Source organism: Parus major, chromosome 9, assembly GCF_001522545.3.
Source record: "Parus major isolate Abel chromosome 9, Parus_major1.1, whole genome shotgun sequence".
NCBI lineage: Eukaryota > Metazoa > Chordata > Aves > Passeriformes > Paridae > Parus > Parus major.
Window position 1 is genome coordinate 22,064,799 of NC_031778.1, and position 26,140 is coordinate 22,090,938.

The following is a 26,140-nucleotide window of genomic DNA, read 5'->3' on the forward strand; positions in this document are numbered from 1 at the left end:
CTGCATATTTTTTTCTAGAATAAAATGGAAACAAGGGTCAAGTAGCTGGAAAAAATTGACAGCATTGGTGTTTTACAAAGGAAATGCTGGTGCTCTTCAGCATTTCTCTGCTGGAGGGCACTGAAGAAATCCTGGGTTGTGAAAAGTGAAGAACTGAAAGTTGTAGAGGTTTTTGTGTTCCAGTGACAGAAGTGAAAGGCAAGTGAAGAAGCCCCTTTAGGGAGGTATCAGCTGTGGTATTTCACAGGTTCTCTGGTGGTTTTCAGTGTCTCATCCTGCTCCAGCCTCTGATCATACTCTGGCCCCAAAGTGACACCACTTGCAGTATTCTCATTATTTCATTGCCAGCTCTGGAACAAAACTTGTCATTTCCAGCTGTACATGGTTTTCCTTCCTCTCCTGTGGTAGCAGTCCAAGGGAGAGGTCAATCCCCTGCAGCTGGGAACTGACTCAGCTCCTGCAATTCCTGAGGATATTCTGATAAAAACACGGCCTAAATCATCCTACTGACAACTGGGTACAAAATACATCTTGATAGAGGCTGGAGTTTTGGGAGCTCAGAACTAAACATCCCACACCTCCCAATGGTTCCCAAATGTAAACAGCTCCTAAAAACTGTGGCTGCTTTTTCTACTTCACTATTTTATCTTCTGCTGTGATTGTTTCTTTACATTTTTGGTGTCAATAACGTTGTTTTGACAATAATGTTGTAGGTATGTAAAACACTCAATCCTCTCAGATCCCATCAGGAAGATATCAATTTATTGCTTTTGTCTCATCATGTTTAAAGCTCTGCTATGCCTATACTGAGGCACAGAGCTGGTGGGATTTTTGCTGCTTTTCCTCACTTCCCCTTGGATAAAAAGGATAGGCACAGCTTTCATGCACAGCCTGTGCCTGTACTTGTACAACACCTTGGCTAACTTGCCTTTTTCTTGGCTACAGCTCAAGCCCTTGAACTTCTGACACTCTTTTACCTCCCTGGATCTGTTTCAAGATTAAACTGTGGAGTGTGTCAGCTCTTCAACAGGAGCAGGCTCCAAGTTTTCTCCCAGAACATGCTAGGGAGATGATTTACCTTCTGCCCTAATTGTTTCCACCTCAAAAAAGTTTGTCATCCAAGAAAGAACAAATAAGCAGCTACCAAATACAACTGAAGCTGAAGAGTCAAAACAGATGATCTCAGACTGAACTTTATTGGCCTCAACAATTTAGCAAACACAAATGATGGTGTGAAAGTGGAACTGTGACCAGTTTGCAAACACAAAGCTTCTGTCCAGGGCTCTGCTGTCAGCCAGAGTTTCCTGTGTGAAATTCAGAGATCTTGGAGTGAGCAGGTGGAAGGTGAGACAGGAGGTCTGAAGTGAGTTCCATTCCTGTTCTCTGCCTGGGGACTCTGCTGACCTGGGACTTGTGCTCTTCCCATCCCCTCCCAGTGATGCTTCCTTCCTCAGGAGGAGATTGGGTTCTTGGAAGGGCTGGGAAGGATCCCCAGATGGTTTAACCCTGGGGTCCTGCCTTCATTAATGAATATCTTCATTAACATGGCTGCATAATTAGCCACAGACAGAGGTCTCCTACCTTTCACTTCAGCTACCCAGGGCTCCCTGAGAGGCTGTCTGCAGGAGTTCTGCCTTGTCAGAGAGGCTTGGACAGCGTCTGTATAGGAGCAGCCCTTTATATGACAAAACAGATTTGGAGTGTGGTGAGAATATGTTTTTTTCCAAAGTAATCTGCCATAACTGCATTTCCAAGTTGTTACAGGTTTTGCAGATCAGACCTTAGGTGAGTCAGTGCTTTAAAAGCAGGCGCCTGAAAGGGACACTCAGAGCACTTGGGAGATCCATTTCTCACATTTTCTTTCAAAGGGAAGGAGCTTTCATCTCCTCACATTTTCTTTTAAAGGGAAAGGTGTATTAATTTAATTTTTTTTGTTTTGTTTTAAGGACAAGTGTCTCTTTGTGCTTTGCCCTGTCAGGGTGTTGGTGCTGTCTGGATGGGTTCAGTGTGGCTGTCCCTCATGGGCACAACACTCTCCTGCCTTCTGTGTTCTTTGCTCTTGTCCCTTCAACTTCCAGGGACTTCTCCAAGACAATCAGAGTTTTTATTTCTGTCTGAACGGGGACAGATTTTATGTGGAAAATCTCAGTGCTGAGGAGTTTGGCTTCTGAGCCTGTTGAGGGATCTCCATGTAGGTGCCCATGGGGACCTGCATTGCAAAAGAACCCACTGGGGTTTTTTGCCTCCTCCCTTTGGAGAGAGAACAGGCATTCCTGGTTATTTGTGCTGTCTGAGCTATGGGATGCTGGAAATTTTGTGGAATACAGGTGGATTTCAGCATGCCCTGCAATGCTAGGAGTCAGCAGTGATTATTTGCCAAGTTAGAACTAGAGAATTAGGAAAAAAGCCCTGATAAAGCATGAACAGAATTGTCTGTGGTAACACCTGGGTGGAGAGTGCTGCAGAATTTGGGTTAATAAGCTCTGCCTGCTGGGTTACCTAGTTTTAGTGCAAATTGTTGTCTGTTCAGTGAATCCACTGCTGAGTTTTGTGCTCCCTTCTTCAGGCCCCAAAAGAGGTTAAGAAACCCCAGGACCATTCTGCTGAATGTGCTGGGCCATATTCATTGATGTGCCCTGGCTAATTGGTGCTGCTCTGCTGGAGCAAACAGCCATAAACCTGGATTAGTGCCCTGCAGCACTGGGAGGCTTCACTAAAGAGACAGGATGGCTGCAGTTTGCTGTGCTATTTGTTCTCCCAAACTCGCTTTTCTGCATGTATTAATTGCTCAACTTAATAAAATTGTAATTTAATGCAGTTCAGCTCTTCTAGGAGTCATGAATATAATAAAGTTGTGGGTTTTTTTAGTTTTTATTTTAAGAGAGACCTGGACCTAGGGGTAAGTCTTCATCTGTTTTAATTAGTTATTTCTCACAGCCTTAAGAGGCCTGCCCTTAGCAGAGCAGGATGAAATGTCATACCCTATATCTGCAATTCTGCCCAAATTTGAGAGAACAAGAAGGAGCACTTGCTGCATGCCAGTGGAAAGGGAAGAGCAAGCTTGTTTGCACTTTTTGTTTGATTTGTTTTTAAAAAGTTGTATTAATTTAGAGTCAAAGAGGAGTGTTAAATCTCAAAGTTTGAGGTCAGCCTTGCTCAGCACCTTGGGGGGAGTAGGAGGATCTTGCAGAATGAGGTTGTCACAGTGCCCAACATGAAACAGTGAGCAGCTGACATTAACCAGATTGTAAAATGGAAAGCTTTATTTCCAAACTCTTAAAGTTATATATGAGCCCATTTCAAGAAGAGAATGGAGCATGCATTGCAGAAGAAAGATAAGGCTGGGCTTCCTTCTCCCCACTACAACACCATGTTTTATACCATCATTTTCTCCTTATTATATTTTATTTGCACTCTATTTCAGCACAATGAACTAAATCCTGGGGGATGTAAAAGTTCTAGAAGTGCCTGGTAACCAACTTCTCCTGTTTGAAATGCAACATAAGTTAAGTAAATTGAGCCAAAGTAGTTAATATTTTGTTTTCTTTGTAACTATAACTACCAGCCCCACTTTACAGTTGTGCACTTTGCTTTTATCCAAAGAACAAACAAGTAACAGAAGACAGAATTCAGTAACCTTAGCAGAGTAAACTCATGACCTCAGTGACTTTTGCTTGTATTCTTTAATTGCTTTTTAGTACAAAATTGATGGTATTGAAGATTAAACTTCTAAAGCACTAGAATCAAGTTCTCAGTGATGAATTTGCCAACTTGTCCCATCACACTGGATTAAACACATGTAATCTCATGTGTGTGCCCTTCCCCTTTTTTCTGTAGCTTTGGAGAAACACTGAGTCTTTGAACTGACATAATTTAAAGGCAATCCACATAGAAAATACTATTAATTACTTTGTTCCTTATGCTGCTTTTACTCTCCTTGACTGCTCCCAGGCCAGATTCAATGCTAACCTTTGGGAAGCTGAGATGAACAATCCAGCAATGTCTGTAGCTCCTGACAGTCATTCTTGTTCTCTTCATATTCAAAACATCACTCAGGGCTTGTTAATATGCATTACTGTACCTCTTTAAATTAAGGTGTAATTTACATCAGTTTCATTAAGCTGGTCCAATCGGCTGCACAGCCACTCTTATTGCAGCATAAACTAACTTTATTTCATGTTAGTGTAAATCAGCCAGGAACATTGTCAGCTTAAAATGTAATAATCCATTAAATTAGACTAAAATTGAAACATCCTCACAGGAGTTTGGGCTGGCATGTACCCACTTAAATTAGCTGGAGCAAGTTTATGTGTACACAGGGAATTAGAAATGGAATCCAGCACCTCCTGTGGTAAATTCCATCACCTGGGGCCAGTCAGTATCAGAGGAAGTGGGATGCAGGGGGAGTGGGATGTGAGTTGTCTGGGCAGTGCTCAGGGTGAGGCTGGGGACCAGATCTGCCCCCTGAGTTTGTTCCTTCAGCTCCTCACTACCCAGAGATGCTCGGGAAGTTTCCAGCTCCCCACTTGCCAGAAGTTTCCTCTGGATTTTCCTTCTGACACGTAGAATTGGATGGAGAAAGAGTCTAATACCAGAAGTGGTGGTTGTGCACCAGAAATGAGCTGCAGTTTATTGCTTTGCCCCAGGACTTTTAGGATGGAACTATGCAGGTACAAAGTGCTAAAAAATCACCTTTTCCATATCTGGGAAGTTCATCCCTCCAGCTGTGCCTTGGCACAGCTGTCATCAGCAGAGAAATACTGGGGTGTTTCCCCACTACTGCTGATTAACAAAATTGTGTGTTCAGTAATATTTACTGATTTAGTTACTAACCTTTTCTTCTGTTGCTTGAAATGAATGTGTGAAAGATGCATTTTGGGGGCTGTTTTTTTTTCCTCCAGCTATTTAGGTCCAAGTTTTTCTTTACCTGTACTCCTGCAAAGCTGAAGGAAAGGGCTGGAGATGGTCCCAGGTCATATCAAAGCTGAAAGCATCACTGAAAGCATCACTGAAAGCATCACTGAGCTCTCCTGCTGCCCACAGGAGGGGAATGGTCCTGCCCACTGCAGCCCAAAAGCTCCAAACCTCAGCCTCACCTCAGGGGAAGCTTCTTGGTGTCATATTGATATGAAACAAGCAGGAAATACAGCAAATACTCAATGTTTTGTTTGTTGTGGATTGTTTTTTATTTTAATTTTCGATTTCTCAGGGTTCCATGTCAGCAGCAGTGAGAGCATCCAGACAGCTTTTTCCTGTGTTTTTTGTGTGCTGTGAAAAAGCACAAGAGGCATTTAGGTTTCAGTCACTCCCACTGCTTATGTGCTGGGTGTGATTTGCATCAGAATAGGTATTTTTCCTTTTTATCTGTAAATTCATTTACATAATATTCATCAGTATGCAAGTTGTGCTGGTGAAAGGATCGGTGACATGTGGAGAGATAGCTCAGGTTTTGAGTTTATTGTTCAGGTAACAAGGATATGAAGGTGCAGGTTGCTAATTATAGTGTACACCTTGTCAGTTCCACAGGCTTTATCCTATAGAAAAAGGGCTTTATTAAATTTCTACCGTACTATTTTGTCATCAGCAGCCCTGAAGTATTAGGATATGAGACTTTTTTTAGTACAAAAAAAAGGCCAGCATCAATTTCAAGATGAAATTGAACCCAGGCTCTTCGCAGGCAAATCTGTGAACTTTGGGAATACCTGAGTGCAAGCCCCACGTACATTTTATATCCCTCAACCAGCTCAGAAAACAAACCATTTAAAACAAAAAGAAGTTAAAACTTTTGCTGTGTTGTTAATGGGAGGTTCTAGAAAAGGGAATCCTTGGTTCCAATCAGTTTCTGCATTCAGGTGGGGTTTGTGCCAGGTGAGTTGGAGGAAGAGAAGTCTGAGGATGCCTTGCTTTGGTCAGAAATAAAACCTGGTGAAGGTGGGATCCCCAATGGCTCATTTGACCTGAGGTGTTCACTGTCAGCAAGATGTTTGCTGAGAATGCTCTGCTGGGGTTGATAGTGCTAAACCAGGAGGTACAAAGAAAGTCAAGTTGCTTTTGTGCTCAAGTTGCCAGAAGAAAAATGATGTGTTAAGGGGTAACAGAACTTCTGTGAACTTTGAATATTTTGTAGCTGGAACGCCAAATAGTTTTTAATTTCTATATTTTTTAAAAAAAGAAATGGGACTTTGCTGCCAGATTGGTTGTCTTTTCTTTCATTGATGACTTTAGCTTTGAATTTTAGGATGAATGAAGCTCTCAAATGTTTACATCTCCTCAAGGAGAATATATTTGGTGTTATGTATCTTCAGAGACCTGTGCTATTTAAGGGACCTTCTTGAGCTAAACTGTTTTACCATCAGTCATGTGGAGCTTTTGAATTTTTATTTTTTTTTGTAGTATCTTCAATGTATTTAAGCTGCTGTACAGAAAAAATCTCTGTGTGCTCTCCTTTGAAGGTGTTGATTCTTCAGTGACCCCAGATAAAAGCAGGAAAAGGAAAAATCTTGGTTCCAAGTCAAAATATTTGTCTGCCTCAAAGCCCATCCTGCTGTGTAGTCAAGGAGTTTCCTGTGTTTTGGATGGAGGGGATAAACTCAGAGAAGTTGAAATGTGCCATGGAGCATTCCAGGTTCAGGTCTCACTTTGTAATTCCCAGGGGAGCCTCCAGTTTTTCCAGGAGCTTCCTCACCACGAGTTCCTGCACTCTGAGGTTGGAATGCTGCTCTTTGCTTTTTACAGTAGAAAAAAATGCTGTAGAAAAAAATGAAATAAAGTGGAAAGGAAAAAAGTCTTCTGCATAATCTGTCCTGCCACATATTCAGCAGGGAGGGGGACAAAAATGCCCAAGGAGCCAACAGTAAAGAAAATCACCCCCTCTTTTATTGTCTTTTAGAGTAAGAACCACGGTCCTGGCTGCTCTTGTCTCTGGAATTCTTGGGATCAAGTGAAGAGGAGCAATCACTGCACAAGGCTTATAAATTCTGAGTTGGTCTTTCCTCTCTCAAACAAAAATATGCTCACAAAAGCAGTAAGTGCATCAATTAAAGTCTCAAACAATAAGGTTGGACTCCATGATCTTGGAGGTCTTTTCCAATCTTAATCAGAGAATCACAGGCAGGTTTTTAAGTCATAATTAATGGCAACATTCACAACTGAGGTGTTTGCTTTGCAGAGTTGAACAGCAATATTTAGGTCTTTCTTGTCCTCTGTGTACATATTTTTTTTTATCAGATATGCATTTCAAGGCTTCTATTTGTCAGATTTGGTCTTTGTTACTATTCCAGCCAAGCTGTTTATTTTTGCCAAATGGCTGATACCTGGTTGAATTATTAGATGTGCTGTCAGCTCAGCTCCTTATTCTATTAACAACTCGTGTCTTGAATTTATTTGACAGTGCTGATGAAAGTGGGAAAATTGATGTAATTCCATCTGTTCAAGCCAATTCCTAACGACAGAGCTGGATTGTGGCTTAGAGGAGAGCTCCTGTCCCCTTGATATGAAAATGTCATCCTTTGGCACAGCTGAGCTTTAAGAATTTAGAGATCTCAGAGCAAAACCTGTGGATGTGGCACTTGAGGGTGTGGTTTAATGGGGAACATGGTTGGGCTGGATGATCTCAAAGGTCTTTTCCAGGAATTTTCATGGGATTTAGGAATTCCATGATTGTGTGATTCAGTGCTGGGCTGTGTGTGCCAATATCTATTTGTGTTCATAATAATAATAAATAATACTACTACTAATAATAATACTACTAATAATAATTTGTTTGGGCAGGTATTGAGGAAAAGAGGGGCTGGGAGCCCTTTGATCAAAGAGAGGACTCCACTGTGGAAAGATTTATGTGCCAAGATCCTTGTGCTGAGATGAAAACTCTTGCCTGGGCTCTTAGAGCACGTCCTTAAACTTCTCCTTGTGGAGGAACAGCAGCCGAGCGTGCACTGGAAAATGTTCCTTGGGCTCTGCACCCACCTGGTTTGAGTTAGGGAAATATTATTGATGCCTCAACCCAAGGGAATTCCCATTGTTGGCCTCCACAGTTGAACCAGGACAACAGGCACCTCTTTTAGTGGGAATTCTGGCTGGATCAATGGAGCAGGCAGCTCCATCAGCAGATTGTGAGGCTCAGTCCCCAGGAGTGTGGGAAAGCTGCTCCTGCTGCAGTGTTTGCAATGTGAAACTAGAGAAATGTTCATTGAGCCAGCAAAGGCTGGACATGAAAGTGGAATGGTTTCTGGATGAAATGGGATCTCCTAACATGAGGAACAAGGAAATGTTTATGCTGAGTGAATCCTGGAGGTGATTGTGTATCTCTGAGCTGTTCTCTGCCTGCTCTGTGTTCTCAGACTACTAAAATCCCCAACAAAACCTCTAATTTAAGTAAATTTCTTTTCATCTCAGCATGATAAATAAAACTCTTCTGAAGGCATCATGTACTTGAATGCATTTAAAGGGTGACGAGGTCTTTTCTATTTTGGAAGAGTGTGAGGTTGGAAATGATAAGATTTGATTCCATTTATGTTTAATTTGCAATGCATATTTGTTTTGTATATGTACTTTGGATTGCATACTCATGTAGTATACATCCTTATTTTGTCCTGCATATTTATTTTGTAAATTTTATTAACTTTGGATTCAATTTTTTTCAAGATGCAAGGCAGCTAAATATCACTTTTTTTTTAGCTTTATACCTGTGTTAGCAGGTGGGAGGCAGAACTCTCTGGGCAGTTTGAAGATGTGGCTCCTCTCAGTTCTTTACCTCCTGTGAAACCACTTGGTGAGTTCCTGCTCTCTGCTGTCATCTTCCTCTTCTATTTTTTCATGATCTTTTAGACTTTCTGGCCTTGATGCAGGAGTTTTTTGTATGTGTGTGAGACATCCAGGATGAATTGTAATATGAATAATTTTTTATCAATTTGAGTCATAAATAATTGCTCAGTAACAGAGCGTTCATTGTACTCCCCAAAGCTTCCTTCTTCCTCAGCAGTGTTTGGAATGCTTTATCCATGACATTTTATGGAATGCTGACTGATCAGAAGGGTGTTGAAATGACTGAAGCTTTCCTCTACCATTTGTGAACATTTATGCATTATTAATCCATGCTGCAAAACTGGTGAAGTACTCAGTTTATTTTTACAGCAGTGGAATACAAATAATTTTCCCTTGTGAATGGGATTTCCTCACAAAAGTTTTTCTAGACTTCTTGTACACTTATAATTGTGTTGGAGCAAAGACAGACTCAATCATCTGGAAAGACTGATGTCAAAAGAAATTAAATAATGACCTCAGTTCTTCATATTTTGTCTTGTTTTTGTACAAGAGCTGAAAACTGAAACTTTTAAATATGCATCTAAAGATGCCCAGTGCTAATTTTATCGTGTGTAGGATGGACTGAGAAAATCAACAAGGGTTTGGGCTGTACAGTCTCTTTCTCATTAATACATTTTGGCTCCTGGAATAATGTTCTGGGAGGATGGATCAAGACAAGTGTTGCGATGTATTTCCATTGACAAGAAAATTCTGTCAGGAAAATTGCTTTATGTGTATATTTATACACACTTTAAAGATACATATGCATGAAAATAGTAAAATGTGTCTCCTAGGCTGACTCAGTGCTGTAAGTAAGGAGTGTACAGGTGTGTTGACAAGGGGAGTGTGGGGCTGTGTACATTCACATCACTTCTGAGAGCTTTAAAATGCATCTTCTTCTCTCCTTCTCAGTTCCCAGTGTGCCTTTCCCATCTCAGTGTCTCGGATTCTAATCCCAGAATGAATTATGTGGGAGGAGACCTTGCAGCTCATCCAAGGCCAGGGACACCTCCCGCCATCCCAGCTTGCTCCAAGCCCTGTCCAGCCTGGCCTTGGGCGCTTCCAGGGATGGGGAGCCTGGAAATCTCTCCAGAGGTGTTCAGGTCTTGTAGCTCAATTTTCTGTGTTTCCCTCCTTTTCCTTCCTTTCCTGTGGAGTTCTAAATCCCATCCAACCCTTGAAGTTCAGATTATTTACTGAGAACTTTTCCTGCTTTTCTTGTTTTGTATCCTCAAAGAGAGCTCTGCCCCACTCTGCTCCTTGGCTTTCCTCACTTTGCTTTCCTTTCTCTGCTCTCTTCTTCCTCTTCTCCATTTTATCCTCCTGCCTTTGAGCTGAGCAGCAAATATCCTCATGATATTTACAGGAGAAGTAGTATTTGGACAGTTCTTTGTTTGGTATTTCCATTGGAAATACCACAAGCAGTCATGTTTCCATGATATTTCCATTGACATTAACTTCAGGACGACTTCCTTTAATCAGGTTTAGTGAGGAGGAAGCTTCATATTCCTTGTCAGCTCTGTGTGTTTGCTTTGTCCCTTTTAAAATCATGTGGCAAATGAACCAGGAGGAAAAGATCACAATCAGCTGGCTTGTCTTTATTCAGAGTGAAAACTAAAACAAATGTAACTTCAGCAGCAGTTCATGTACGGGGAGAACATGTTGAGCTGATTTAAATATTTATAGATGTAAAAATCTAAAGCTGCTGAGAGAGTGCATGAAAGAGAAGACATCTCCTAATGGCTGAAAGCTAACAAATAATCTAACATGAGATTTTAATTGTTGTCCAGCTATAAAATGATTGTTTTAAGGCGTGACCCATAATTAACATAATCAACATTTATGGGCTAAAAAAACCGACCTAAGCTGTGGTGTTCTCCATAAAAATTCTATCAACAATGAACCAAAACACCTGAAATGTTGAATTTAACAAGAGAAAACAGGCTTGTTCTGGGACAAAACATTAGTTTTAATCCTGAATAAGAAGTAAATAGATTGTATTGGACAAGAAATGAGAGTAATTAACTTCTTCATTTCCACTGTGCAGCTGCTGCACGTGGTGCCCCGAAGAATGGTTTTTGTGGAATTAGGCAGGAGACCTGGATTCTGTTCCTGGCATTCTCACAAATTCACTGAATTTCTCTAAGTCAGTCATTTAATCTCTGTAGTGAAGTAAAATAACTTCTCTACTTCATGGGAATATGAAATGAATATGAAATTAATGACTGGGGGAGCCAGGAGCAATGTTGGCTGTGCACATGTTTAGCTAAATCAATACTTTAGGATGCACATTTGCATAAAACCATACTGGAAAATTAGTCAGAGCCAGCCCTGCAGTCTGGGTTTGGCCTGGGTAATATTTTAATTTTAATTTGCACCTGACAGAAGTTATGGGGCCAAATGGATTGGAAGTTGGCTGAAATACTGCCCAGTTTAAAAGGAAAATGAATCTTAATGTAGCAGGTGCTCAGTAAAATACCAGTGAATCACAATATTGAGCCATTCAGGCCATTTGAAGTTGCCCAGATTCTTCCTAGAGACTTTGACAGGATTTGGGATTGTTTGGGAATGTTGGTGTCCTGTGATGACTGGAATCCATCTGACAACAGAACCCTATTTTTACCCACGGTTTCCTGAAAGGTGAACTCAAGTTGACACAGGAAAACAGAGTAGAAAGGAAGATGAAAATATCTTGCAGTATTCAAACTGCAACATGTTTGCTTTCCAGAACAGGAGTTCCAGTTTTATTTATGTTTTTAAAGGAGCTTTGGAATTTGCCTTAGATTTTATCCCATATTTTTGAAGCTTCTTAAAATCCTCAGGAGTCCAAGAGTTCCTGTGAAAATCCAGCTAGTGTGAGGAACATTTGAAGGAGGGGGGTAAGTTTAGATGGGATATTGGGAAGGAATGGTTCCCTGGGAGGGTGAGGAGGGGCTGGGATGGAATTCCCAGAGAAGCTGTGGCTGTCCCTGGATCCCTGGAAGTGTCCAAGGCCAGGCTGGACTGGGCTGGGAGCAGCCTGGGACAGTGGGAGGTGTCCTGCCCATGGCAGGGGGTGGAATGGGATGGGATTTAAGGTCTCTTCCAACCCAAACCATCCTGGGATCCCCTGAGGGGAAGGAGCACTGTTTTTCCAGAGCATAGCTAGGAAAATGTCATTAGACAGGGGGAAGATAAGCATCTTGAAGCCTGGATAAGCTTTGGCTGAAGATCCTTCTGACTCTGGGACATTTCAGCTCCTTTAGCAAACTTGCTGTGGATCTTTTAATGCAGAACGTGGTGCCTTTACATTAACATTCTGCAGTGTTCTTATATGCCTTTTAATCAATTTTTTAATGAGAAGATAATTATGTTCTATACTTTTAATCTGACAGATCTGACTGAAATTGTCTAGCAGTTCCAAAAATTCCTGAGGAGCTTGCATGCAACCCACAGACCTGGAGAAAAGACAGCCATATTTCTAACTCAGATTATTTTATGTTTTAGTTTTGCTTCTCATTAACTCAGCCACCCTTAATGATGAAATAAACCCCAATATTTGGAATTTGAGTTGTGGGACCCACCTGCTTCTTATCTCTTGCCTTTTCTGCTTGTATTTTTGATGTTGCCACTGCCCAGCACATTATGTGGGGAGAAACTGAAAATTGTTTGGATCAAAGTTCAGGTGCTGGACCCTGAGCTCTGTGCTGTGATTCAGAGTCAGAACAAGCCTGGGGGAGTCAGAGGTGGCAGGGATCGTGTTTATTCCTTAGAAACACAAATGTCAGCAGCAGGAGGATTATTTTAAACACTCCACCTCTCTTGACAAAGTTGTGACAGCCGTGGCAGGTTGGTGAGACCTGTGAAGTCACAGGACAGCTTAATTAGAGATGAATTTTTGTGTTTGGGAGGGAGGAGCAGCAGTGACAGATCCAGCTGTAAACAAGAGGTGTGGATTAGCTGAGCATAAGGCTTTGACAAGGTCCTCTGAATTTACTCTTTTTATTTTCCTTAACCCTCAGGGACCTCAATCCCTTCCCCAGCCGGTGCTTCCCGAGCATCTCTGCACACACAGAGGATTCCATCAGGAACTCTCTCCTCTCTGCTGCTGGAGGAGAATCCTTCCCCTGGGATTACCTCCAGTGAAGCTGAGGAGATCAAGGTCATCTAAAGAGCTTATTCTCTCTTTTCCCTCACTTGGAAGGTACTTTGTAAACCACTGTCATAAATTTTAAACTTCTGACTGGAAGGATGCCCAGCCAAAGTCTTTGAGTGATCAGATTAGTTTACATAAGACTTTTTCCTCACTTAAAAGAAAGTGCTGGGAGCTATCATTGAGGCATTTGCTTAATCAAAAGTGTTGCAAACGAAACAATTTTGTTGTCAGAAAATGAAGAAATGACCAAAAAAAAATTAAAAAAAAAAAATCATGTGAGATGTAATTTAAGGAGGGGAAGAAAAAATAATAATCTAGCAGTGCAGTGTAACAGGATTTCCTTATCAACCCCTTCCCAGATGCAGTCACTGTCATTCAGGCCATGCCAGTGACTGGTCTCATGCCAACCTAATACAAGTTGGTTCCACTTGTCACCCTTTCAATTTCCCAGCTGGACTCCATTTTAAAGGGCATATTAGCATTATCAAAGTAATCGTTAAGATGTGTCTTGGTTTTCTGTTAAATCTTTTATATTTTTAATTTTTTTTTATTTTTTATTTCTACATCATATTAGTGGAAAAAGATAATCAAGTGCTGGGAAGAAAAAAAGGAAATATTATTATCTTTGGGTGCCATCAGATGTTATGCTCTCAAATTAAATGTATTTTCTTCTCCTTTCAGAAGAATGTGAGGTAACTTCTCCAGCACAGGATTCACTTGCACAGGGTGCTGGAGAATCCCTTTTGCAGTCCTAAATTCAGGTAATGTCCATCCCTTATTAAATATTAAATCAATTATCTGAAAAAGATGCCATTGCTTGTAACTTTTAGAAGAACCTAATTTTTACATTCAAAATTGCAAATGTTCCAAAATTCAATATTCAAAATTATTCAAACACTCTGAATAGTAGAAAATTATGAGGATAATTGTAAAGCCGTGTCTGTGTGCTGCCAGGGTACTTTTAAGAGAGGAAAGTAAGATTATATAAATGCCAAAGCAATAGAAGATCTTACCTGCTTTTCCATCTATGTTATAAATTCCAAAAGTAATTATTTTTAGGCTTTTTGTCAGACCTTTTTAAAATTGCAGTGTTGGAGAGGCCTTGTTGGTGATGTTCTGTTCATATATTTGCTCTCCTTTCTTAATTCTTACTGTGATAATTAACGAGAATCTTTTGATTACCCAGAGACCATTATTAATGGACTATTACATATATAATATATAATAATCCATATATAATGGACTGTTAATTATTAAACACCATCATGAATGTTGTTTTTCACAGAGACCAGGGTTTTGTGTTAAGGAGACACTGACAGAGGGGTTGGGGACAGGAAATGACCTTTGGGCAGAAGGGTTGAACAGAGGTGGCTCCACTCAGGACCCACCCAGAAAATCTCTCCTTCCAGAGCACTTCAGTACCAGGATGTTCTGGAAACACAACTGGAAGGGAAAGTTGTCCTCCAGTTCTTTTGGAAGAGGTGAATGAGGCTGTTGAGGAGGAGGAAAATCCAGATGTAATGTCTAGAATTATTTGGGTCTCTGTATTTTAGCGCATTCTGTCCCGAGTCAATGTAATAAATACACTTCTTAAATCTTTCCTCCCTCTTTTGTTGTTTCCCTTTTGTTTTCCTCTTTTTTCCCCTCTGTATCCAAATGACCCGTTTCCATCCTAAATGAGATAACCTGTGTTAATGATTTTAGAGCTGAGTGGGCTCCTGCTGGGTGTGCATCTACAGAAATATTTCCACCTGAGAAGGGGCTGGGAAGGAAAGAGGTTTCTGACCCCTTCAGCAGCTGCTGAATTTCCAGCCACAAACTCAGCCTCTCCTCCCTTTCCTTCAGCCACTCCCTTCTCCCCCTTCTCTGGACATCAATCTTGCTGAAAGCAAAACTTTCCTTGGCAAGAAAAGAAATCATTGCTTGCTTTATTTTAACCTTTCCTGTCACTTCCCAGATCATTTAATGGTGGGAAATTTTATTTCATCTGTCCATCCATGTATAAAATTATCTCACTAAAGGCTGCTATTTTTTTCTTCTCTGCTTTTCCATTAAGTACCTTGAAGTCAGTAGAATTTTGCCACTAAAACACCAGGACTAGTGAATACTGCTGATATTTATTCTTACTTTCACTTGACTAAATCTACAGGAATTCCTAGAGAATTGATAGGAAATATGCTTCTTATCTCTATGGTATTTTATTTATATTTGATAAAAAAAGTTCAATTCCTGTTACTTTGAAAGCATTTTTAAAAATATATTCAAGTTTTCCTGTCCAAAAAGTATGACAAATGTGAAATTAAGGTGCCACAAGTCAATTTAAGATTAACATAATTGTAGAGATGTTAGATTAAAAAATAACAGTTTTTCAGTATTAAATTTACAGGTGCAAATTCTGTTCCCATCAAAGATGATGCCTAAGCTTAATTAATTTTAATTTATGGCATGGCACTGCTTCAGAGGGCATATTTTTGCTCTTAATGCCCAGCTGGATGGTTTTGCTTTATCACATATAACTTTTTCACCCAATGTTGGAACAAATTAGTATCAAAGCACAAGTCAGATTAATCTTGTGTTTTTAGAGCAACTGCCTTAATCTGCCTCAGAGAGAAAAATCAGTGTACTTGTTATCATATTTGAGCAATCCATTATGAGATGTGCCAGGAGTTTCCACAGACTAAATTTCACATTGCCTTGATTGCATTTGAATACTGCTTGTTCTCCTGAGAGCCCGCCTGGATTAGTTTTATGATAATTCTCAACTCTTCTACCTGCAAAGGGCGAAATTCAGCATTGCTGGGGAGGTGGATCCATCCAGAATTTGTCATTAGAGAGCTCCTATTTATTAATTTGCACACAAAACCACTGTGCTGGGGGCCAGCCTTTCCCCCTCAGCTCAGCCCTGCATGGTCAGAAATTCCAGGGAATGTTTTCCAGAGTGATGCCTTAGGATTGATTTTACTTTTCTCTTTTCCATGCATTTGTAACCCTGCAGTTCTTTCCAGAACTCCAAACTCCACACACAGCGTCAGCTGCTGCTTTCCCATTCTGGGCAGACACAACAATTCCTCCCCAGGCCTGGCAATCAAGGACACCTCAGTGCCCCAGGCCCCAGAAATGGCAACAAAAGGGAGCTGGGCCAGCAAACTTGGGCTAAATGCCTTCATCAGCTGCAGCTGGAATTGCAGGATTGACCCCCAATGTGCAAATGGACCAAACTTGTCAAAGTGTGAAACCCGTGAGCCGTGGGACATTTTGGGTGCAGCCCCTGGGGGGCTTCCCCTGCCCTAAATGTGCCTGGAGGGCCCTCAAGAAATAGAAATAGAACTGATTTTTGTTCCCTTAATTCTGTCTGGCCTCTGTTTCTGGGTAGCCCCAAAAGGCACCAGGAGGAGCCACCAGCCCCTGTGTGTGGGGCAGGAGGATGGAGCTGTGCCTGCAGGCCCCCATGGCCCAGCAGGAGCTCTCCTTGGTGTCCCACAGGATCCTCCCAGAGGGATTTAGGGTGGGCTGGTGAGGCTGAGCTGGGATGTCGCGGGTTGAAGAGCAGGAGAGCAGTGCAGGGGTCTGAGCACGTCTGGAAGAGCCTCCTTGAGGAGCGAGGCCCAGGCTGGGGCAGGGATTCCGTGCTGGGCTCAGGGAGGAAGGGCTGGATCTCCCTCAGCTTTGATGGGCACACCGGGTCGGTGGTTTTCTTCTCACTGACAGTTTAATGTTTACTCCATTTGCTTTCTCAGGGCAGAGACAGCACCAAAAGTCATGGAGCAGATGGAAGAGGAAATTCCCTGGAGCTGGCAGGGCAGGGTGAAGTGGAATTTTCTACCCCACTGCTGAGGGTTGTTTCAATATAGTGCTGCTGTGTTTGGCTCAGAATGGGCCATGCTCCACAGACAGAAGATAAAAGGAGCAGATTTTCTGCTCCACATCTCTTCAGAGTGTGGATCTCTCAGAGTTCCAGATCTCTTCAGAGCCTTCAGCCTTCTTGGAGCCTGGCCTCAGGCCACTGCACTGTGCTGCTCCAGCTGCACTGTCCAGGTAATGCTGGGAGATGGAAGAAAAGGATGTTTAGAAAACTTAGATATTTTATAAAACCCTTCTAACTACTGCTGGTTACCTGGGGGCCAAGAATGGCCTTTGGTTTGGAGGAGCAAATCAGAGCTCCCTCAGTTCAGAGCAGCAGAATGTAAAGAATCAAAGTTGTCAAATGTCCTGTCCCAACACACAAAATCAATTTGCACAGAAGGTCAGGCACAGTCATCAGAGGCTGATTTTGGAGATGGAAGAGCAGGGAAAAGCATTGGGATCTTATCTTTGAAGCCCTTCAGGAATAATTGCTGCAATGGGAAGCCAGCCCAGGGCAGAATGTGCTCAGCACGAGCTGCCTGAACATTTGTAGGATTTGCAGTTGAGGGGTGTGCAGCTCTCTCAGATCCTCACATTAATGCTGATAGATAAACAGAGAATTTTAGGCTTTTCTTTATTGATCCAACATTTTTCTTGAGTGAAAGGATTGACTGAAGCAGCTCTACTTTGATCTTAGTACATTTTTTCCTTTAACTGTTTTTGGGCTTTTTTTTTTTTTCTATTTTGATGGGTTAGGGGAAAATTCTGTATTAATGGATCAGTAATAATGCTGAACTAATGATCAATTAGCAGTTATAATTTTCCTTCCTGCATGTGAAGAAGTGGCATTATCCAAGGATGAGCATTATCTCAGCACAATCTCTGTTGAATTCATCAGTGTTGGGTTTTGGTGGGCTTGAAGTTTTGTTGGGAGTGAGATACTCCAGGGCTACTCATCCTCCCACCAGACAGCTGACAGATGCTGAAGGGCCTTTTCCAAGTATCTTCATCTGGAAAGAGAGTGACTTTCTCCCTTTTCTTCTTTCTTAAGGCCCTAAGGGAATTTTGGAAATCCTTGAAAAAAAAAAAAAAAAAAAGAATACCTGGAATATTCCACAGCCTACAGTGTGATTGGAGACACATGGAAAAACATCTGTTGGCTGGAGAAAAGAAATGCAAAGAGACACTGGCACTCCTGTTCTCTTGGCCCAAGTTCAGCACTAGAATTCCCTTCTGTGGCCCCATCTTGGAGAAGTGTTCCATGTGTTTGTCAGGCTGCATTTCCCCCCTCTTTTGGTCTCTTGATTTGTCAGGTATTCAGCTCACCAGGAGCCCAAAACCCAGCTGTGAGCGAGGCCCAAAGGCCCCGAGTTCCCCAGCTCAGGCTCTGTGGCAGCTCAAAAATGCTTTTTTCCCTCAAGTTACCAGGATTTCAAGTGGTGGGTTTGCTCCTGGCCAGGAACAAACTGCTCTGGGTGTTGAATAGCAGCTTCTTATCTCCAGATTCCCAGATGGGCTCGTGGATGTCCCACTTCTGATGGTTAGCATTGAATAGGAAGTTTTGCAAATGATTCTTGGCAGGAGCACTCATCACATTTCTATTGAGATTTATCTCCACAGCTGAGTTTTCCTTTGCTTTTTTTCTCTGTACCATGCAATTAAATGGATGACCATCCTATGCAGAAGGAAATGCTTCTATCAGAGATGAAAAGAACTCAGAGTGAAGCCAGCCACACACAGCACCGGGTTTTAAGCCAGCTTTACATCAGTTTTCAGAAGAAATGAAAAAAGAAATGCATATGTTAGGTATTCCTGGGCTCTGAGATACCACACACATTTTCCTAGGACACGTGCTCATAAATGTACTGCCTTCTTAAACCAGCCTTTTGGACTGGAAAAATACTCTAAAAGGAAAAGAAAAGAAGAGTTCTCAGTTGCTGTCATTAGGTAATGAGAACCTGTCTGTTGCCTTGCTGACAGCAGTAAATATTTCCTGTCGTGTTCTTTATTGCCATTTGAACAGCAGGACTCCCCAGACTGGCTGGGCACTGCATTTTGTTTAGAGATTATTCAGAGAGGCACTCTATTGATTGGAGAACCCTGTTATATTTGCCAATCTTACCATAACATGTCTCTAAATCTGCATTTCCTTAAAATGCTTTGGGAGTAGAAATACTTGGAAATGAATTAACAAACCTGAATATCGTTTAAGCCATGCTTTGACCCATGGATGATGCAACTCTTGGGGTTTTTTTGCCAAACAGTAATTTTAAAAAATGAGGAATTAGATTCAGGAGAACGATTTGAGAATTCTGGAGGATTCACTGTGGACCTTTCTGGTTTTTTTTGTGGAGGATAAGGAAATTTGCAGGCTGCTCTGGAGCTCCTAATTTGGGATTTTTTCTTGAGGTGTGCTCACCAGAAATGTGAACTCTGCTGTTATTTGCCAATAGGTGGCACGAGTGCATTGCTGAGGTTTGCAGGTACAAACCAAATAAATGTGTTTGAGTCGGGGAGGATGCAGCAGAAGGCGCCGTGTCCATGTGAGCAGTCACTGATTCCCACGTAGGAACCACTGGCTGTGATCTGACGCCTGCTGCCAGGGATGAATGAGGCATTTTTGTTCCAGAACCGAGGAAAAAAACAGCAAAATTAATGCATAATTATTATATCAGACAGGAATGGGCTTAATGTAGAGCTGGGTGAAAAAAGAATGACCTGAAATCAACCACAGCAGCATCACACACACACAAAAAATCATTTTCTTATCAATTAATAAACTTTAATTTATGGCTAGCCTGAAAGGAAAAAAACCCAAGCAGTAAAACCAACCCAAAACTCAAGCTTTAATAGAGGCCAGGTCCAAACCCTGCTCGAGGCTACTGAAGAAATAATCAAATTTACTTGAAATTACACAACAGTTGGAGCATAAATCTCTGCTGTGCATAGGTGATGGGAGTTTATTCAGAGGAGCTGCATGATGGACGAGTGGTGGTTTAGGGGGGAAAAGTGGAAGTGGTGTGGTGATTTAAATGGCATTGCAGCCACTGGAATTGTCCCTGCAGGTTTTACTGTGCTCTGATTCCTCTCCCACCCTTCCCCACCGTGGAGCTCCAGCAGCTGCAGCATTTCAGAGTCCTCCTGAAGCCAATTCTTTCCCTTTGGCACACGGATTCCAGCTTTGGATGTGCAGTTCAGGAAAAACTCATTTATAACTTCACCAGCAGAGTGAAATATTTGCCTGTTTTGAGCGTGGGGTTTTTTCAGGACTGTCTCAAGTGATTTTCTGGCTCTGATCTCTCCAGAGATCCTTCTGATCACTTTTTAAAGATGATTTACAGGTTGAAGAGCAGTTACCAGACTAGAAAAAAACCCTCATTTGAGATTCTTCACTCTGTGTTACACGAGTGGTCAATGAGAGGATGAGAACTTTCCATCTGCCTTTGAAGCCTGGGAATTGATTTGTGGGGTAGGAACGGGAGCAAAGTGTTTGGGAAGTGCCCACATAATGATTTTGATCCTTGCCTGGATGTTCCTTTTCTTCACAGCCCAGGTCATGATCCTGCATTTGTTGATTCAGAGAGTGAGTGGGATAGGGCAATTCTGGGAGTTAGAGCAGGTTGTGGGTATTTTTTAGCCTACTTTTGCCTTATTTGTGAACTGAAAACCTTCAGAATGGCAGAATTTACTCTTCTAAATGCATTTGTTCTATTTTTTCTGGTTAGAATATAAATACCAGAATGGAATTCTGCTCCTCAGAGTAGTTTGATGCAATACACCTTTGAGGACAGAAAGTGTAGGATTTAATTTTTATTTTCATCACACTTTTTTTCAGACAACAGGGTCTAGACTTCTGCTGCTTTGCATGACGATCTCCCTGGCCATTCTCCTCACTCAGAATTACTAATTGAGTAAATGCTAATTACTCAGCCTGTACTAGCAGGGTATGGCAGGGTGGGAGGACTTGGTGTGGATGGGGCTGAGTTGTGGGTTTGTTGTCAGCTGTAAAACACACAAAAGCTGGATCTTTCCAAGTTTTTAGCTGCATTTTACAGTGGCATTGGGGAGAGACAGCTAGAGCAGAGGAAAATGGTGATTTAGGTGTTTGTGTTCCCTCTTCTGGCCTGGTTTCCTTCCAGTTGTGCAGATCCCACTCTGTTAAAATCACCAAGTTCTTGGTGTCCCCCAGGCTGAAGTCTGAGTTAGCTGTGTTCTGTCAAGGTCTGACATTTTCCACTGCTACTCCCAGAAAACAATTTCCTGAAAATACAGATTCTGAGCAGTGGGAGGTGTCCCCCTGACCCCATCCCATGGATCCAGCCCATCCAAGCCCTGGGAAAAGCCTGGGATGAGCCCTGTGCTGTGGGTCTGGCCTGCAGGCACAGAGACACTCCCAGAAAAATCAGTGCCTGGGGGACAGAGTGTGGCACCCCTGATCCTTCTGTGCCAGCCACATCCCCCAGAGGGGACAATGAGAAGGGACAAGCACTTGCCACAGGAGGATCCACACCAGGGAATGGGAAAGGGGCTCCCTGAGAGGCAGCAGTGACAGAGCACGACCTGGAGCTTGGAAAAACAAACCAAAACAGGGTTTTGTTTTTTTTTTATACATTTCTTTTTTTTATTATTATTTTTTGTCTAGGCTGAGCCTCCTGCTGCAAATTTATGGGCTTTTTAACTTGCTGTGCTACCTGTCAGTCTCAGAACAGATGCACAGCCTTCAGGCTCTCCGAGCTTGCCAGCTCCTGGCATCCTGCTGGGAGCTGTGGGAGGACTTGCAGTGGGAACCAGGGCAGCCTAATAATAGCAGCAGAATCCATCGAAACCGGTGTTTGCACAAAGAGGCAGAAAAGGTAACCTGGAGTTGTGCTTGTTTGCAGCCAGCAGAAGGACAGAGAGGGGAGGAACCACGGGGCACTGACTGGAGCACTTGCTTGGCAGCAGGATGCCGAGTGCCTCGGCCAGGATCAGCAGATGTTTGAATTTCCCCAAAGCTGAAAGAAGCTGTGGATCTGTAAAAATAAGCTTCTCGAAGCTGGCGTGTTTCTGCTCAAAATGGACTGGGTCTGATTTGCTGTTTGAGTAAAACCAGAGGGATGGAAATTTGTATTTCTGGTTTTTTTCCTTTTTGTCTTGACTGGAAGTTTTATAGTTCTTTATCTTAAATGTTCCTAAGGGTTCAGTTAAGTTGTCTGGTTATAAACCAGGTGTTTATCTGAGAGCATTTTGTGGGTGACAAATACAATATAAAGCTGTTATAGATCTTTTCCTTCTGCTCCTTAAACAGGAATACAACCTGTGTGACACCACAGGACAGCTGAGTGACAATGCAGGTGAGAACCCTGATATTCCACGAGGAAATGGGTGGAGAGTGGGATGGATGCTGGGAGAAAATCCTTCCCATCTGATCACCTTGGCAGGTGTAGTGACCAAATGGTTTGGGTTTTGCTGGGCTTGGTTTTAGTTATTTTTAGGACACAGCTGCTTTAAACTTTAATTTTTTGCCAATGATGACTTCTTTTTAGGGAGGAAAAAAAAAAAAAAAGGAGTAATATTGAGATTAGAATTAACAAAACATGAGGAAAGAGAAATCAATATTAATATAAGCATCAGAACATTTTAATTTTGGCATTTGAAGGAATAATGGGAATTGTTGATCAGAAACACCATCTGCCAAGGCAGTCTCCCTCAGCTGGTTATGGCAAATTGAGCAACGGTAAATTATTCCTTACATTTATTTCTGGTTCTGGAAAGAATCCCACAAATTATTCTTTTGTAGAGATTATTCATCAATTTCTCCAAGCCATTCCTGCCTTTTCTTACCCCCCAGAATTCCGTGTAGTAGGAATGGACTGGAGCAGATTTGTTTTCCAGAGCTGGGGGAGGATCCTGTGGCCTGTGAGGGGATATGGGGATGGAAATGGAGCTTTGGGCAGAGCAGCTTTGGGGTAAAATCCAAAAAGTGTCCCTGTGCTGATTGCCAGGGGTGTCACTTTGCAGTGGAGACTCTTTAGGAAAGCAGCAATGCTCAAATTTGGACTGCAGTGTTCTCCTTTTGGGAGTTTTGCTCAGGAACTGATGCAAATTTATGGGGGAGAGATCCTAATAATCACTTGAAGGAGCAGAGTGAGGAGCTGTGTGCTGGCACTTCTCTCATGTTGTGCTCCCATCTTTTCTGGGGAGAGCTGGGTTTTCCTAGAGCCTCAAATTGCAGTTTTAGGCTCTTACAAAGATTAGAGCTATTTTTTTTTCTTTTTTTAAAAAAAGAAATATGAATTACTGATACTATTTTCTGCAGATTTTTTTCAGATCAGAGGATTGGATTTGGTTAAAAATGTTGCCCCATATGCCTGGGGTGGGGGTGATGAAATATAGACTCTCCAGTATTTTCGAGGCCAATTAATTTTTTAATTAACTGAAGTATACTTGAAAATATAAAACATTCATTTGTGGAAGTTGGTCTGTTTCCAGTTATTGCTGGATTCATTTGGCAAGTCATGTTTTTTAAAGTAGAAAATGAAATTTCTAGCGCAGAATGATAAATTGTTTCCCTTCCATGGAAGTCTTTAAACTACTTCTTTTTTACTTTAGATTTTGTTATAATTTGTTGTGTTTAGATTGGCACCATCTCCACCATTTCAATTAAAAAGTGTAATTAATTTGAAATAAGATTTCATTATGGTTTTCAGAGCTCTGTTCCAAATAACTTCTAATTTCTATCAGTTTCTTAAGCATTTTTCTTTAATGTCCCTTGGTTTGACTCCTGCAAAACAACCAGGCCCATCCCCACCAGGAATGTGCCAGCAACACTCACTGCCTGAAGTAGAAATAATATCAAAGTATTTAGTGATGTTCCAGTTCCCTTGTAAATTGAAATAATAATGAAAATGTTTTGCAATTTGCAAATGTTCCTATATTTTTTTTTTCTAGAATTTGCTGTATACATATATTGTCACTGATGTAGGAAAAAAGTGGTTTAACTCATGCTTACCAAAATTAATGTCAAAACTAATTGACCTTCATAGGCAGATAATTTTATGCTCCTTTGAATGTGGTCTGTCTGATCACCCCATGAATATTGCATTCATTTCACTTTCCAGAAGTTACTTTTTCCCCCCCTATAGAAACTCCTACAGTGACTTCACAGAATAAAGAGGAGAATGATGGAAATCTTGATGTTTCCATCCCTTTTTGTGGTTGTAGAGTTGATGCTGAGCTGTGTGAAACTCACGGTGCAGTGAAAAAACGGGGAGGCTTCCACTTGGAAAAGGGGTGGTGTAAAAAGGGAAATTATTTAATGTGGAGAGTGGTTTATTTCCTTCTTAGAGATTTTGATGTGTGGAAAAGGGAAGGAAAGGAAAGGAAAAAGGAAAGGAAAGGAAAAAGGAAAGGAAAGGAAAAAAGAAAGGAAAGGAAAAAAGAAAGGAAAGGAAAAAGGAAAGGAAAAAGGAAAGGAAAGGAAAAAGGTAAAGGAAAGGATCTACTTCATAAAAGTTGGGAAGATTTTATATTTTGGAAGGTCTCTCCAACCCAAACCATTCTGTATTGATGCAGTGATGAAAATAAAGCAACAAAAAAATGCAGCCCTGTTGCATTTAATGGCAGATCCTTAAATTATAGCAGATTCATGCCTCTATTGCATTTTTAATGTTGCATTTATCACATCATCTTTATGGGGCTGTCATTAGGGATTCACTGCAGTTTCCTCTGTACACCAGGGCACTCAGGAGTTCATAACTCAGCCCTCCTAATTTGTGACACCCTGAAACCCTGCAAATAAATTGTCCCTCTGTATGCAAACTGTCCTGGGTGTTTTAGGAGCTTCAGTTGATCGAGCCCTTCGAAGCTCTGCTGATGAAAACACCCACAAAGGGTCAGATCTAAAATCCCCAAACATTGTAAACTCCAAGCAGTGGAATTCAAACTCATGGCCCAAGCCCCCAGCTGGGGCACTGCTTATCTCCAGAAATTCCTCTTTTTTTTTGCCTAATAGTTGTCTTTGCTCCAAAAATAGGATTGTGTGTCGCCAGGTCTCTGAAGGACTGGATCTGAGAGCAGATCACAATGTCTGCATGGACAGACCAAAGGAGGAGAACCTTGTGAGGAGGAGGAGGAGGAATAATAATAAAAATAATAACAATAATAATAACAATAATAATAATAAGTATAAGAAGTATAAGTATAAAAATATAAGAAATTGTAATTAAATTATGGTTGTTCTAGTAAATGGGAAGACCTGGTTTGCATCTCCCTTCCCAGTCAGGGGAAATATGAAATGTTACAATTTTAGAGGGATATTTAGTGTTTTCAAGAGTGTTTAAGTGCTACCCGTGGTGCTGGTAGAGAGGTGGGGAGGTTCCCCAGATATCTGGTGTGGGATCTGGTGCTGTGAGTGGGAGCTGCTGGATCAGAGGGGATGGGCAGGCACAGAGAACCTGCTCTGACAGTCACCAGTCCTGGCCACAGAGCAAGTCAAGGGTTTCACCATTGCCTGTGATCCACTGGTGAGATATTTTAACACATACAGGTCACCAAGATCTCCATTTTTAATGGGTTTGTGAAGCAGCTACCTGTGCAGGCAGGAGCCTTGATAAACTTCCTTCAGCCTCTTGTCATGCAAAAGGTTCTGAGCACAAGGAGGAACATTGCATATCTCTGCCTGCCAAAAGGATCCTTGGCAAGCTGTGCCTGGGCAATTCTGATTTGTTTCCATTTAATTAATGAACACTTTCCTGCTTTGTGATTATTGTCCTTGCCTGAAGTTGTTCCCATTATAGAGATGAATAAATAGTTCTTGACATTAGTTTCTACCTGCTTTGTAATTTGTTACACCATCAGGGACCTGCAGCTTGTCCTTGCTTTGAGTTCCTATTAATTCTGTTTATTTTTGTCTTTTATATGATTTCTGGTTTGTCCTTCACAGTTAAAAAAAAAAAAAGAAAAAAAAAATCGTAGCTTTTGGTGTTCTTTTATTGCTAATACAAATATCTTTCATCTTTATCCTTTGCCACGGAATAGATTCCTTTGATTGAGGTAGGAGTCTCTCTTCTGCTGAATTTTGTACCCCTTCCAGGAGCTGCTTGTGCCACACAAACATGCGAGAGGAAGATAAAAAGGAGGATAAATTAACACAGGCATTCCCTGAGTACAGCAAAGGAATTCTCCCATTCTGCTGTGGGTTTTGTATCTCTGTTCTGTCCCTCTGAAGGTTTTCATTGAGGTTGGGCTGTAAGATTTGGGCGAGGGGAGAGCTCGGGTGTGGGGTGCAGAGCTCCAACCCCAGGATGTGGTTCAGAGTCATGGAATGGTTTGGGTGTGAAGGAACCTCGAAGCTCCTCTCATTCCAACCCTGCCATGGAC

At 41.7% G+C, this 26,140-nt stretch overlaps 1 long non-coding RNA gene across 1 annotated transcript; it reads left to right on the forward strand.

Moving 5' to 3' along the window:
* Nucleotides 1-12,805: 12,805 nt before the first annotated feature.
* LOC107208566 lies at nucleotides 12,806-24,183 on the forward strand. Its single transcript, XR_004498791.1, has 4 exons — nucleotides 12,806-12,985; nucleotides 13,619-13,698; nucleotides 16,675-16,972; nucleotides 21,661-24,183. It is a non-coding gene; the product is annotated as an uncharacterized LOC107208566 (long non-coding RNA).
* Nucleotides 24,184-26,140: the final 1,957 nt, after the last annotated feature.